Raw genomic sequence first — 16002 nt, forward strand, 5'->3', positions numbered from 1 at the left:
AGCAATACGCAGGGGCGGAAAGGCGCTTTAATCCCACATGGAGGAAATAAGCTGGACTTTCCGCACTCTAGGAAAACACGGAAAGGCAGGGTGAAGAGGTGGGGTGACTGCAGGACAGGCATGATGTCATATGAGTACCGCGCTGCAAACAGCAAACCAGGCATGATGAGAGTGTGATAAAACACTGGTGTGATGGAGCTTTGAGCCTGAACCAGACACAGCAAGAGAACAAGATTTATAAATTGCTCACTTCAAAGAGAAACAATGGCAGCATATGATAACTAAATTAAAAAGTAGAGATAGAATAGTTACTGCCACAAAGCCTATAAAGATGCAGCCCCGGACCTGGGCAGTATCTACACTATTCATTACACCGGTGTTTAAGTGCATTGTTGCGTCCTTCCTTGTTACGTTACAAAATGCAACTTGAGCCCAGTCAACCGGAATACCTTTTCTTCTATCGTTTTATCCCAGCACACTCTTCTTTAGAATGTTCTTCATTATGCTCATTGTCTGTGAAGTAAACCTCCTTCTTCCTGGCCGGCAGGGAGGCGGGGCGATGCGTTGGGACGAGGGAAGCCCTGCAGCATTTTAAAGGGGCCATGTGCGCCCTGAAAGGTAAGTTTTTTTAAAAAAAATTAAGCCTCTGCCCCCTCTTTCACCGCCCTCCCTCCCCCTCCCCCTTGTCGCGTTGTGCCAGCTCTCCTTCCCCGCCTCTAGCAAGGCCCTCACTTGCTTTGGTGGTTGCACTGATAGATGTAATGGCTGGCGAACGGAATCTCAAGACATTTTTTGATATGATTTCGGTGGCATTGCATACATTGGAGAGTGCAATTCATGCCTTGCAAGATATGGATGAGGAGGAAGTGATGATTCGCTGTTCACGGCTGAGGCGGTACAGATTATATAGAAGGAGGTTTGCCTGCCTTGTTCAACGTGTAAACGTTAACCTCAATGACATGGCCAAAATTTCACGAGTAATCCACATGCCTGTCGTATTCCGACGATACTGGTCCATTCCCACTAGCAAGGATTGGTGGGAAAATTTTGTCCTAAAGATATGGAGCGATGCACAGTGGATCAAGACCTTTCGAATGACAAGGGCAACTTTATTTGAAATAGTTGCCCTGTTAACTCCTTCTCTCCTTCGTAAGCATACCGCAATGCGCGAACCCATTACAGTTGAAAAGAAAGTTGCAATTGCGATTTGGAAATTAGCCAATCCGGGGTACTACAAAAGTGCGGCTAATTTGTTTGGAGTTGGGTGGTCAACTGTTGCTACAGTGTTCGTTGAATTCTGTTTGGCCCTGGAGGAAAAGCTTCTGAAAAAGACTGTATGTGTTGGAAACCTACAGAAGGTAATTGAGCATTAAGAAGGGGGTTGGACAACTCTGGTATTCTATGATTCTATGAGCATGGGCAGAGTGCATTGCCTGTGGCTGATGGGAGTCAAACAAGCAAGGATATCTGGAGGGAGGAAGTTTTCCCAACCTAACAACTGAATTCCTGCATTAAGAAGGGGGTTGGACTGGATGACCTCGTAGCCCCCTTTTCAACTCTGCTATTCTATGATTCTATGATTGGGGTAGTTTATGTTCTCTCTCTCTCTCTCTCTCTCACACACACACACACACACACACACAAATATGTGTCAGTGTACTGGAATGGTTAGAGTGTCAGGCAGGTTCTAGTCCCCACTTGATCATGAGGCTCACTGGCTAACTTTGGGCCAATCACTGACTCTCAGCCTCACCTACCTCAAAGGGTTGTTGTGGGTATTAAATGGACAAGAGGAGAACTATGTAAGCCACCTTGGGTTGCTTGCAAGAGGGAAAAAAGGTTTCTCTCTCTTTCTCTCCCCCTCCCCTCTCTCTCTCGCTGTATGATGCATGATTGTGTGGACTTGTGTGAGACACGCACACACTGTATTTCAAAATTAAAAAATACAGAATAGTCCAAAACACACCTGCAAATACTGCTATAAAAAAGAATTGTTCCAGCACTGAGCAGGGGGTTGGACTTGATGGCCTTGTAGGCCCCTTCCAACTCTACTATTCAATGCTTCAAACAGCAAAGCTAAGCTCTCTGTTTTTTTCTTTTTCCAAATGGATCCAATGGCCTGCCTGGGTGGGGAGTCAGCTCAGGACCTGAAGGTCATGAGAAGCTGCCACCTCCCCAACCAGGCGCACCGAACTGGGGCCGCAACCTGACATGCCCTCAATGGGTGCGCGGCTACCGGAGGAGGAGGGCACGGGATGCCCCAGTCCCGCCAGCCCCGCGGCGCCCCCAGACCCTTATCTGCGCAGGGGAGGCATCCACCACTGGCCGCGGCTCCATGGCGCAGTGCCGGCGGGGGTGCGGGCCCAATCCTAGGGCTCCATGCAGCCCGTCAGCCGGGCGGCAGCCCCCGCTGGCCTCCACCTGCCCGGGCTGCTGCAGCAGCAAACCTCCCGCCGCCGCCAGAGAGAGCAGGTAAGGGGAATTAGCAGCGGCGGGGCCAGGGAACCCCCCCCCACTGCGCCCAAGCACCAGGTTGGGGAAGGGCTGCTCTAAACAAAAAAAGAAGTAGGTGGCTCTAACTTGTTTGTCATCACTTTCCACAACCCCACAGTCACCTCTGCATATCCTATTCTCCATCCTGTCTTCATGCTTTATCTGCTTTGGCAGAATGAGAATATCACTGGTACTTTCTGCCTCCTTAGGGAGGATGTAGCGTTAAGGCTTGTGAGCCGTAACTTCCAATTTCCCTGCTTTTTGGTGCTTGGTGGAAAAGTGTACGTCCTTAACGTTGTTTTATAAACCTTAGGTTTTTTGTTCATTGAATCAATTTGTAAGCATTCCATTAACTTAGAGTTCCGAGTAACATTGTTGTTTCTTACATCAGTGATTGTAGATGCTGTTTAAACGTGATATTATGGATTCATATTGTTGTTGTTGTTTTTTATTCCCCCCCCCCCCCCCCAGATTTTGGATGGATTCGAGAAATTAGGCTTCAAGCACTGTTTTTCTGCTCTAGATGGAACTCATATTCCTATTGTCTCACCGATAAGGCAAGGGGATGATTTTATTAATAGAAAAAGATATTACTCTATGGTTCTTCAAGGAGCAACCGATCACACCGGCCGTTTCATCAATGTCGAAATTGGCTGGAGCGGTCGCAATCACGACGCCTATGTATTTCGTAACTCGAACCTGTTCGAGGTTATGGAGGCAGGGGCACTGCTCCCTGAAAATCCAAAATGGACTGTTGGGAGAAATACAATCTCACCAGTGATTGTTGCGGATGGCGCATATCCGATCCGCCCATGGCTTATGAAACCCTTCGGTGGACATGTCTCCTCCAAACAGGCTTATTTTAACTACCGGCTAAGCCATGCCCGTAATGTAGTTGAGCGGGCTTTTGGTCATTTAAAAAGCCGGTGGCATTGCTTAACGGAGAGATTGTATGTTGCTGAAGAAAATGTAATTTCCGTTATCTCTGCTTGTGTAATTTTACACAATATTTGTGAAACTAAGGGCCACGCGCTGCATGAGAATTATGAGGAGCAGAACACCATTTCTGTAGCTACCTTGGGGATGCCTTACAATGGACAGAATAACACTGACGCTGTGTCTGGTACTAGAATTAGAAAGGCGATGTGTGAGTACTATTGGGAACAGCGCAGGAGAGTGTAATATTATAAAACACTCTTAAACTCTGTTTTGTATCTAAATGCTATAATGTGCACTGGAAAAATATACAGTTGAAAAACACAGTATGGCAATGCTGTAATTATTATTATTTATTTATATAGCACCATCAATGTACATGGTGCTGTACAGAGTAAAACAGTAAATAGCAAGGCCCTGCCGCATAGGCTTACAATCTAATAATTGTTTATTTAGGATATTCATGTTAAGTAAAATAAAATGTTTATTTTCTCTGTCATCATCAAGGTGGAGAAAGAGTTATGTAGAATTGCCAGAAAGGAACGTGAATCAGAGAACTTTAAAGTCTAATTCTCTTCAAGACATTTCTATATGTAATGTTGAAAGTTTTGGTACTTATATGTAATGATGAAAAAAAATTTGGGTGACGCAATTCAAAATAAAAAATGTCCAATTACCTATTTGTTGAAAATTCCATTATTTAAAAGGAATCATGTGTAGGACATGTGAGTTGTAGTAATTGTTTTGTACATGTGTAGTTCTTTTATGCAAAAACTGACTTTGTTTAAACTTAAGACATTCTCAATATATACCACAGAAGAAGGGAGTGGTTCAAATGTTTATTATAATAAACAATAATGTTGTAATTTTTACAATATTTGGTCCTTTACTCTCATACACACATATAATCAACTATTGCTGTTTTTTAAGAAATACTTTGAAAACATAACAGCAGTAATTATATATGGTTTCCAAGGGTATCATTACATCAACAATAAGCATAACCCAACGTTTGTAACAATTTTAACTTTACTAGTAAGCTATGTTTCTCAATGCTATCATTTAACAGCTTTGCATTAACATTTTTTTTAAAAAGGTCATGGTAGCTTTCTATAAGACATAATATGGTTACAGATTCAAGTTTTTTTTAAAGACTTTATGTTGTTCACATCAGAGAATTAACTTGCTTACTGTTAGGTTTTTTTCCTTATACCAACAGTTAAAAGTGATAGTGAAGCTCTTGCCGTGCTGCATATATGTGCAGGTAGTAATAAAGCAAAGAGAAATTGTAATTTTTAAGGAGAAAACACAAGAGGCCTTTTAATATTATGTGCTGGTCGCCGATGTTCATACTGAACCTTTTTGGGTGTACTTGATTTCTCTAAAAGTGATTCATTGCTCTCTGGTGAGGTACTTATTTCTATGTTTTCAATGACAGGCTCTGGACAATCTGCAAATACAATACTGTTATTAACTGCTGAGTTAGTGATTGAGAAATTGCTAGTGGAGGCATGCATGCTATTCACCATGACTTTTAGAAGTGAAGCAGTTTCTTTAACAGATTTCAGAAGCTCTTGTCTATCTTCTCTTAATTTCTCTTCATTTCTGGCAGACCGCATGATTTTCTCTGCAATTTCATTTCCAGCCAGTCTCCTCTTCCTGTTCCTGATCAAGGTCAATCTCGTGGCAGGGGATAATGTCGCCTTATGGTTGGGTATTCCTGTATCTGGAATATATTTTAATTGAGCAATAACAGGAAAATATCACATTAGAAATATAATAGAAATCAGGAGGGAAGTCTAATTCCATTTGATCTGCTAGTGAAGTAGTTTCTTTTAAAACCTATAAACACTTCCTCTTTAAAGACATATTAACCTGCAAAATTCAATTTTAAGAATGGAGTAGATTAATATTTATGAAATATTACATATAGCTTGTAGTTTTAAAAAAAATAAAAATGAAATTTAAAATCGTTCTCACAGTTCTTAAGATAAAATGTAGAAATATGAATCTGTTTGTAAAACAAAATAAAAAAAATATATCTACCTATTGGAGGTACATTTATCTCCACAGTTGATTCCTCTGTGCTGGTTGATTCCTCATTTGTTTCAGCTGTTCCTACGGATGTAGGATTTATAATTAATGACAGTTTATACTGTAGAAATGTTTTAAAAATTTCAACAATTACAACAGGACTTAAGAAACAAAAAAGGAAAGTAGTATGAAAAGTTCTATGTTCTTATTTCAGATAACCTCACCTGAAGTACTTTCAACAGATGATGACAGTTCAGAAAGTTGAACATCCATTATAACTGGGTCTTCTGCTTGAATGATTAAATCATCTTCTAAAATTGGAATTTCTAAAAAAAGGAAAGATCAGAAGTATACCCATTTGACTGTTATCATAACAGTTGAAAAGTATAGTTCCAAAGATAAGACATAATCTCCACCGTGCCTGGATGCAGCTCCAGCTGAGAGCCCCCTCCCTCCTGCTACCAACTGTCTCTGGAGAGGCCACCAGTGAGGGAGGAAGCAGCAGCCAGGCACCTCTCCACCGTGCCTGGATGCAGCTCCAGCTGAGAGCCCCCTCCCTCCTACTACCAACTGTCTCTGGAGAGGCCACCAGTGAGGGAGGAAGCAGCAGCCAGGCACCTCTCCACCGTGCCTGGGTCCAGCTCCAGCTGAGAGCCCCCTCCCTCCTGCTGTCATCTGTAACTGCTGAACTTTACAACTAAGATTGTAGTGCCTGAATTTGCTTTCCTTTTCCCCCTCCTCCTCCTCCCTCCCCGTCCCCTTTCCTTTTGTGTCATGTCTTTTAGATTGTAAGCCTGTGGGCAGGGACTGTCAAGAAATACTTTTGTAAGCCGCCGTGAGAGCTTTTTTGGCTGAATGGCGGCATAAAAATCCTTAAATAAATAAAAATAATAATAATGCAGTAATAATGACGTCTCATCTTTTTTTTAATATAGTCACTACGATGCTGTTACATACCACTCTGTTGAATTATCATTGAATTGTCTTGATGATAACCACTACACGTTTCCTCCTCTGTATCATTGATTGTTGTTACTGGCTCACTGTTATCTTCCAAACTTTCCTCGTAGCTGTCTAACACTGCCTCTGTGTGAATGAGTTTTATACTACTGCTGACACGTTTGGGTCTTATGGTAGCGTCTCCCCTTAGAATGCTATGCAACTCATCATAATACGGACAGGTAGCAAAATTTTTTCCAGATCTGTTGTTGTGATTGTAAACCTTACGATACTCAAATCGAAGGGATTTTGTCTTTGACCTACATAATAGGCTACATTCCTGAGCTGTGCGGCTGTGTCCTTTTTTCCCTATTTCCATAGCTATATACTCAAAAGAATTCAGGTTCCGGTGCTTTGTACGTAGCTGCTCCTGGATTCTTTGCTCACCCCAGATATTTAGTAGATCTAAAATTTCATAATGACGCCATGTTGGACCTCTTCCCTTGATAGGATTTTCCATGGCGATTTTTTTCCCCAAAGACGTCAAAGATCTTCCACAAAATAACTTTTAAAGTAATAATGTCAAACGGAATTTACTGTCGCTGTATTGGAAACAGAAATGTAATACTATTAATTCTATTCAGTATTTATGAAATGATTAATTTACAGAAATAGTAAGTTTAATTTTGTGTGGGATGTGATTTCATTATAAACAATAGCAGAGCTAGAAATATTTTTTACATATGCATATATATATATATATTGTACCGCCTAGAATTTATAAATCAAATCAGAATCAGCATTACATAATTTTTTGTATTTAATACATTTAATTATTAGGTGCAGCTGATGTAGTAGTTAAATAAGATAATGATTAATCTACTAAGGCCGTATTGAGTGATGGAGAATTAGGGCGTAGCTATACCAGAGCTTTATCCCAGAAGTGTCCTGGCTTTAAACCTGATCATGTAAGTGTCAAAAAGGGCATTCATCACTCAGGCTTGAACCTTCGATAATCCTTAGGTATAGCTACAGCCTAAGCAGACTGTTTAATAACAAAGGTAACCTTGGAAACGCAATAATGGATATGTATGAATTACTAGCGCTTATGCATAATACTGAAATACATTACTTATGTTCCAGAAGAAAGTTGCACTAATGGACAACTTCAATTTGTGCTTCAATAAACAGCAAAGATCTACCTTAGTTGAAAAAAAAGAACAAGTCTGGGTTACACGCACAGCACTATTAAAAACCTTCTAGACTAGAAATTTTTAAATCAAGCGTTATGACTGATGAAATACGTACGTGGGAGAAAGCAGAAAGTTATGCCAAGGAGCAGTAATCCTGCAGTAATGAACTGCTTATCAATAACTGTGAAAACATTAAATAGGGGGTTTTGCATCAAAGGGGGGTTAGAATCAAAGCATTGACAGCACTTTAAATATGAAAAAACATAGTTACAGCAAAACACATAATTGCAGCTGGAATGCATAGCGAAGTACTATAGAAATTTAGAGAAAAAAGGTGTTTGGGGGTTGTTTCATCACAGACATTGATACACTTAGCAGATGCTTATCTTTTAAGAAAAAATACCAGAAATGAATAATACTTACATGACTTCAATCCATCTTGTTGTAAAGTATAAGCATTGCTGCAACCACGCTCAGCATACCACTGAAGGATTAGAAAAATAAATTGAGGGGGTTTAGAAACACAGTCTTAGCTACACTGTGCTGTTGAAAACGTTTATTTAAAATATTTAAATTAAAAGAAATATCATACTTACGTTGCAGGAAATTAACTTTTTTCTAAATAAGTTCTACTAATAGAAGAATGCTCAACGGTGCACTAAGAAACTGAAGAAATAAAAAGAGGGGGTGTTAGAACCACAGGAGTGACTTCACTTTGCAGAGTAATAAATGCAATAAAGGAATAGAACCTTTCTAAAATATTAATTTATTTGAAAAAATATATGGGCGTCATCAATGACTTGAATTGCAGCAGGAATGTAATTAAAGAAGCATAAAGAAATTTAAAAAAAAAACAATTGGGGAAATTGGCATCTCATCCTAAATAGCAACAAGGTTATGAATTAAGTATTAGCACATAATAACTTTAAAGACAGTAACAAAGTTGAGGTTGGAGAAATTTGTCATCTTTCCCAAGTAGAAAAATTGCAGCAGGACTGCTCAGAGAAGCAATATCCCTGTTTTGTAATGCAAAACACAAGGGATGTAAATGAACTCAAAACAAAAAAAAACATTAGCAAGATTGGAAACCGGCTTCGTTTTAAGAATGTAAAACAAAGAAATGCAAATACCCTCTTATATTAAACTGCTCCTGCTGTACGAGTAAAATTGAACTGGGGTTAATCAAGGGAGCATTAACGCTTTAATTTTAAAAAGGAGGGTTAGAAAAAAAACAGTAATTACACTTAGCAAAGGAAATCCGTTTATTATAAAAGCACGGAGGTAGGGAAACAAACCGCTCCTAATCACCCACTTGTAATGAAACATGAGAAATCAGCAGATCGATAGAGTGTTGTTTTTTTAAAAAAGGGGGAGTTAAAGAGAGCACAAAAATAAAGGAAACAGTTTCTAAATTAATCAGTCAGCACATTCAGAAGACAAAGCTGATGAATTAGAAACAAGAAAGACAAAGCACTTACCCAGTAGAACTTCATTCAGTTGCGGATTAGCACTAATGGCAGACTCAGGAGAAAACGGCTGCTTTTGGCGCCTACCAGAAGTCGTCCTAATCAGGAAGCAAAGACCATGGTCACGAGACATGACTTTGAAAGACGGCGTTGAAAACAACGAAAGGTTGGAGCACATTGTTACTATTAAAACGATTTTAATGGGTTAAAACGGAAAGTGGAACGGTTTTAAAAGTCAGAAGAAACGTAACAACAACAGCATCACGTGACCACTGACGTCATCTCTGCCAACTTGTTACGTTTCATCTAGACAAGTGTAGACAGCCTCCTGGAGGCTTATGATCATGCAATGTGGGAGGAGTGGCAGAGGGGATCTTTGCCTCCCTTTCCTCCCACCCTGCATGTTTTGCTAGATGTGCTTTTCTTTGCCCATCTAGTGAAGGTGTTTCAGAGGGAGATGGAAAGAGGCTGGAGAGCCCTTGGGGTAGCTTATATTCTGGCCTCTCCTTCCTTCTCTGCCCACCAAAATGGCCCCTTTCCCTCCTCCTCGAGATCCCAACCTCAGAGGCCAGCTGGCACGGTTCTTTCCATGCTGACTGTGGGGTGCCAGGGGAGGGGCTTCAGGTCTTTGTTTCCCTCCTCCAATGTCAGAGCACTGTCTCCAACCTTGGAAGGGGGGGGAGAATCCAAACTACCCCATGGCCTCCTTGATCACTGTCTAGGATTGTTCCCTCTATAACAGATGTGTAAATATTTATGAATAATTCTATCCACTGGATAATCCCTCTGATTCGACAACTAGATTATTCTAAAAATGTTGTTGTTGTTGTTGTTATTGAGAGAATATATTTCCTTACTTTGACTATGGAAGCTGTAAAGGGTTTTAAAGACTAACAAAGTACCAGGTTTGGATGGTCTCACAGCTGATTATTATTATTATTATTATTATTATTGTTATTATTATTGCTGCAGGATATTTATAGGCCTTGTTATTAAATGCAGAGTACTGAGTTTCCAAAGACATGGGAAGAGGGTAAAATTATTGTTATCTTTAAAGGAAAGGAAAGGAACCTCTCGTGCAAGCACTGAGTCATTACTGACTCTTGGAGGGATGCCAGCTTTTGCTGACGTTTTCTTGGCAGGCCTTATAGCGGGGTGGTTTGCCATTGCCTTCCCCGGCCGTTATTACCTTTCCCCCAGCTAACTGGGTACTCATTTTACCAACCTCGGGAGGATGGAAGGCTGAGTTGACCTGAGCCGGCTGCCTGAAACCAGGGCCAGATCTACACGTTGTTGTGAAGGCGCTTCCGTGCGCCTTTTTAAAAGATGTACCTAAAAGAAGTGCCTCTTTCTTTACTGTGTGTACTGTAAGCTGGGCAGCGCCGCCTGCAGAAGAATCTCTACCCCATTCAAAGACGCTGCTCGGGCCGCTTCTCCCTCGCGTGTTCTTCCATTCGAATAATCCCCCCTCCCACCCGGTGGCTCTTCTGGCGCGTCCCGGCAGCGGCGGCTCCTCCTGCAAAACACTTTTCTCCCTCGGTGTGTTTTTATTTGCATTTGCGTGCACGCGGCGGACAAGTTCAGCTCCTGCCTCTCACTCTCCCCTGCGGTGTCATCTCCCCGGGACTCTCATCGGTGTGTGCTTGCACACGCGCATGCAAACGCAAATACAAACACACCAAGGGAGAAAAGTGTTTTGCAGGAGGAGCCGCCGCCACCGGGATGCGGCAGAAGAGCCACCAGGTGGGAGGAGGGATTATTTGAATGGAAGAACACGCGAGGGGGAGATTCTTCCACAGGCGGCGCTGCCTAGCTCACAGTACACACAGTAAAGAAAGAGGCGCTTCTTTTAGGTACGTCTTTAAAAAAGGCGCACGGAAGCACCTTCGCAACGATGTGTAGATCTGCCCCAGCTTCTGCTGGGATCAAACTCAGGCCGTGGGGAGAGTTTCAGCTGCAGAAACTGCTGCTTTACCGCTCTGCGCCACACGAGGCTCCTGTTATCTTTAAGCAGGGGAAATATTACATTATATCAGAACCATATATACTTATTGCCTTGCTAAATCAGGATTTTAAGATTTCTACCAAATACTTGCAAATAGGTTTTGCAAGTGTTTTGTAAATATATTAAATTGTTTGGGTGAATTTATTAAATTGCATGGGTCATTATATAAAGAAAGATGAGACAAGGTGTCTCAAGAGACAAATCTCATCAACTAAGATTCAGAAATTCTTGAATTTAATATTTAACATTTAAATATTAGAACAAAGTCTTTGAACTTTTGTTTCTAGGTGTAGAAAAAGCATTTGATAGGCTGGAATGGAGACATCTTGAGCACATGTAAACAAAATTTGGATTGGGGCAGGACTTTATTGGATGGATCAGAATAATATTGTAAAATCCTACTGCTTCTGTTCGTGTTAATGTTGGAAAGTCAGTAAGAGAGCAATCCTATGGCCGCAAATAGTGTCTGGGGTGCCACAGGATAGTTCAGATTCCTGGACCTGGAGTTGGAGTCAGCCAGAAGTCCAAGTTCCCTGCCCCCTCCCACTTGCCCTCATAGCCAATGTGGAGAGAACTGCATGGGCAACTTCAGAGGGAAAGTAAAGGGGGTGTTTCCATAGGCAGAGAGGGGAGGTGACTGGGGAAGCCAGTTTATGAGGAATCCTCTGGCTTCCCCAATTTCCTTCCCTCCCCTTTCCATCAGCTAGACATGTGAAAAAGCTCATCTAGCTGAAATGCAGAGCAGGAGGAGAATGGAGGTGAAGATCACCTCTGCTGTTCCCCCTGCCCTGCATTGGATGGCTGTAAGCCTCCGAGTTTGGAGGATCATACCCTAAGGCCTTAGCTAGACCTAAGGTTTATCCCGGGATCATCCCGAGGTCATCCCTGTTCATCTAAGTGACACACAGCGGATCCCAGAAGCAGGCAGGGACGACCCTGGGATAAACCTTAGGTCTAACTAAGGCCTAAGTTTCCAATTGAGAAGGGCCACCTATTACAATTGTCCATTGTCATAGTTACTTTTTTTGCCATAGCTATAGAATTTGTTGCAGAAGCTATTTGATTTGGGCAGGATCTACACTACTGCTTTAAAATGGTTTATAACAGTAGTGATAACTGTTGGGGCCCAGGACATCCATGCCATAAACAGTTTTCAAACTGTTTTCAAAGTGTCATATACTACTTGGTGAAGATCTGGCCTCCATCACAATATTATGGGCCTAAAACTGAAGATAATCCAGCTGAAAATAAACCCATTTGCAGATGATAGTCTCTTGATTATAGAAAGTCCCAAACATTGTTTTCTGAGGATTTTAGAATTGTTGGGAAACTTTGCTAGGGTTTCTGGATATAAAATTAACTTAATATAATCTGAATTTAATTTTGATAATAGAACTAGAAGGTATTCAATTCCACAGAGGGACACACCAATAAAATATTTTAGAGTTTGGATTACTGGTAAATTAGGGGGTCTAAATTGATTTAACTATGATAAAGTGTATCAGGAAATTAAGAGGGATTGTTTAAATTGGACTCAACTAAGAATTTTTTGGATAGAAAGAATTTCAATTATCAAAATGAAGATTTTCCCTTTGATCTATTTTTTAAAAACAATTATCTCTATGCAAGAAAACATTGTAATAATAACAAGCTTATTTTGGATTTCCTATGGGATGGAAGAAAATCCAAGAATCAGAGCACAAACCATGTATCTTGAGATGGGAAGTTTTGTATTTTTGTGTATAAAATGGTAATTGTGACCATGCTATGCCATATAAAAGCATGGGCCAAATTGGATATTTGACACATTTGGAGCAAGGAAATGTTCTCAACCAGATTTAAATAAATACTTTATGGTACTGTGAGAAGAAAAATCTAGGCTCTATCTGGGAAAAACTGTGTATTAATTTATTGACATGGCAAAATCATAAAAGCAAAATTAATCCAGGGGTGTTCCCACTTACTGCTTTAGATTACAAAGAAGTGGATGAAGGTCAATTGAGGAATATGGGAAGAGGGTGGACTAATGAAATTTACGGAGGTACGGAGTTAAGGTTTAATGAAATCTAATAATCATATCAAATGAGTGGCCTATTTTATAAATTATAGGATAGATTGGCAGAGGTAAATAGTTGTAATTATATTGGACTGAGTATAGGGTGACTATATGAAAAAGAGGACAGGGCTCCTGTATCTTTAACTGTTGAATAGAAAAGGAAATTTCAGCAGATGTCATTTATGTATATGGAGAACCTGGTGAAATTCCCTCTTCATCACAAGGGTTAAAGGTGCAGGAGCTATACTAGAGTGACCAGATTTAAAAGAGGGCAGGGCACCTGCAGCTTTAACTGTTGTGATGAAGAGGGAATTTCACCAGGTGCTGCATACATACCAATGACACCTGCTGAAATTCCCTTTTCAATCTAACTGTTAAAGATACAGGAGCCCTGTCCTCCTTTTCATATGGTCACCCTAACTGAATGCACTCCCATGTAAGGTGGCAGGGGGCTTATTGCACCAGCAGACCAGAAGAATGTAGCAACTGCAACACCAAGCAACATTTGTTCAACGTTTAAAACTTATAGCTTACAGCAGTACTGCCAGACATAGGGTGCTTCCAGATGGAGGGCTCCTAGCACCACCAGTTGAAAGGCATTGTGCAGCAATTCGGTCTTTTTGTCCTTAATGGATTTTCAGTAGTGACATGGGAAAACACAGGTGGGTTATGAGTTGAAGAGAATGACAGCTGCCCTCGCCCCTAAAAGTGTGTGAATGAGTCAGGGCAACGGGGCCATGAAAGCCTTATCTGGGAACCTCCGCAATGTCCGTACCAGGTACCACTGCTGGGCCATTGATAACATTGGCTTGGGGTATGTGGGTAAATCCTTTCCAGCCCCAATACAGCCATAAGATTCCAAACATGGGCAAAGCCAGTTTTCCAAAGGAACACTGTGGAACCCCCCCGCCCACCTTCAGCATCCTGTTTCTGATTGCAACAGGCCTCTTCCATGGACCTCCATCATGTAGGGTGACCGTATGAAAAGGAGGACAGGGCACCTGTATCTTTAACGAATAGAAAAGGGAATTTCAGCAGGTGTTGTTTGTATGCATGCAGCACCTGGTGAAGTTCCCTCTTCATCACAACAGTTAAAGCTGCAGGAGCCCTGCCCTCTTTTGTATCTGGTCACTTTACTGCTGTGATGAAGAGGGAATTTCAGCAGGTGCTGCAAGCATACAAGTGAGACCTGCTGAGATTCCCTTTTCTATGAAACTGTTAAAGATACAGGAACCCTGTCCTCCTTTCCATATGGTCAACCTAACCCTCCATGGAGAATGTTTTTCTAAATCTTGCTAATGAGGGGAGGTTAATTTGCTAGGCCCTCCAGTTTGTGACTCAGAATGATTATTTCCCCGGAGTTTATGCTCCAGCGCAAAACCTCCAAGGTGAGCATCCCTTGGGCTCACAGCCCCCCTGGACAAGGAGGAGACCTGAATTTATTTATTTATTTATTTATTTATTTATTACATTTCTATACCGCCCAATAGCCGGAGCTCTCTGGGCGGTTCACAGAAGAGAGGCTGGTGGTGTTTTTTCTCCCTGGGCATAGAGACCAAATTTGGTCCGTTGCTTTTCTAGGAGGGACAAACTCTCTTAGCTTTTCACACAGAGAAGAGCGACAACGCACACACACATTTTGCTCCCCAAAACGAGCCTTTGGGGATCCATGCATCACATCTGTAAGTAACTTCCAGAACAGCAGCCGTGTTAGTCTGACTTAGCAAAAACAAGGAAGAGCCTTGTGGCACCTTAAAGCCTTACAAATTTGTTATGGCATAACATTTCATGATCAGCACAGCATTTCTTCAGATGCATAAAGTGTTGCATTGAGTTACATTTGTACTGATGATTTGTGTTCGTGGAAATTGTAAGTGAGGCCATAAAGAAATGAAATGCAGCAACTATAGGCTGTGATAAGTACCTTATTAACAGCAGCAATTCACAGAACAGTTGTTGGTTGATAACACAGATGTCCTTGCATTGGTAAGCTGATCTACACATGTAGCATGATAAAAAATAACCCCTTATGTCAGTCCAGGCCACAGGAGATTGAGTTGGACCGTTTGATGAATTTAGTTGCTTCACGTAGCAATCTTCCTTTGAGCTTCTTTTGTTCAAGAGTGGACACTTTAAGTTCAGGGGCAGAGAGTCCCCATGTCCACTCTGACAACACTGTTGCAGCCAGGATCTAAAAATGTCATCCACATTTTTAGATCCTGTAACAGCGTTGCACAGGTAACTCAACATAATACTTCATGCATCAAGGGTTCTTACACCCGCATTTCTTCCAATGTGATATATGCCATCACTGGCTAGCAATGCCTCACTACATTCTACAGTACATATGACAAACAGCTCAGATTTCTTGCTCACTGGTGGCTGCCAATTCTTAGGCGTCCCTGGCCATCATTGATAGTGAAGGGTTTTCATCCTTCCAGAAGTATGCAAGGGCAGAGGGTTAGTGGCTTTCAAAGTGGCATGGGTAGGAGAGGGAGGGCTGTGTGCTGTGTCTCGCAATGATGTCACCGGCACTTAGGATGTACGGATTTTGTTCCATCTGTGTTGGACTTTTGTTCCGTCGTACACCTATTGACAGAATTGGATTTTTTTTCCACAAGAATTTCATTCTACTTGTGGTAATTCGCAAAAGTGAAAAAAAACCAATCAGCACATCCACATAATCAGGATGACTTGGAAAAAGCCGGTCTGCTGTGGAATGTGCAGGTTGGACTCCTAGAAGTCCGAAGTCATTTGAATCCACCACAGATTTTCCTGACATACTTAAGGCACTATCCAAAAGGTGCCCATCCGTGTGTAGGCAGGAATCTCTGGGCTCATCTACACTTCAGACAAGGAAGTGTTCTGATCTGAAACCAG

The sequence above is a fragment of the Elgaria multicarinata genome, chromosome 3 (genome assembly GCF_023053635.1).
Source record: "Elgaria multicarinata webbii isolate HBS135686 ecotype San Diego chromosome 3, rElgMul1.1.pri, whole genome shotgun sequence".
NCBI lineage: Eukaryota > Metazoa > Chordata > Lepidosauria > Squamata > Anguidae > Elgaria > Elgaria multicarinata.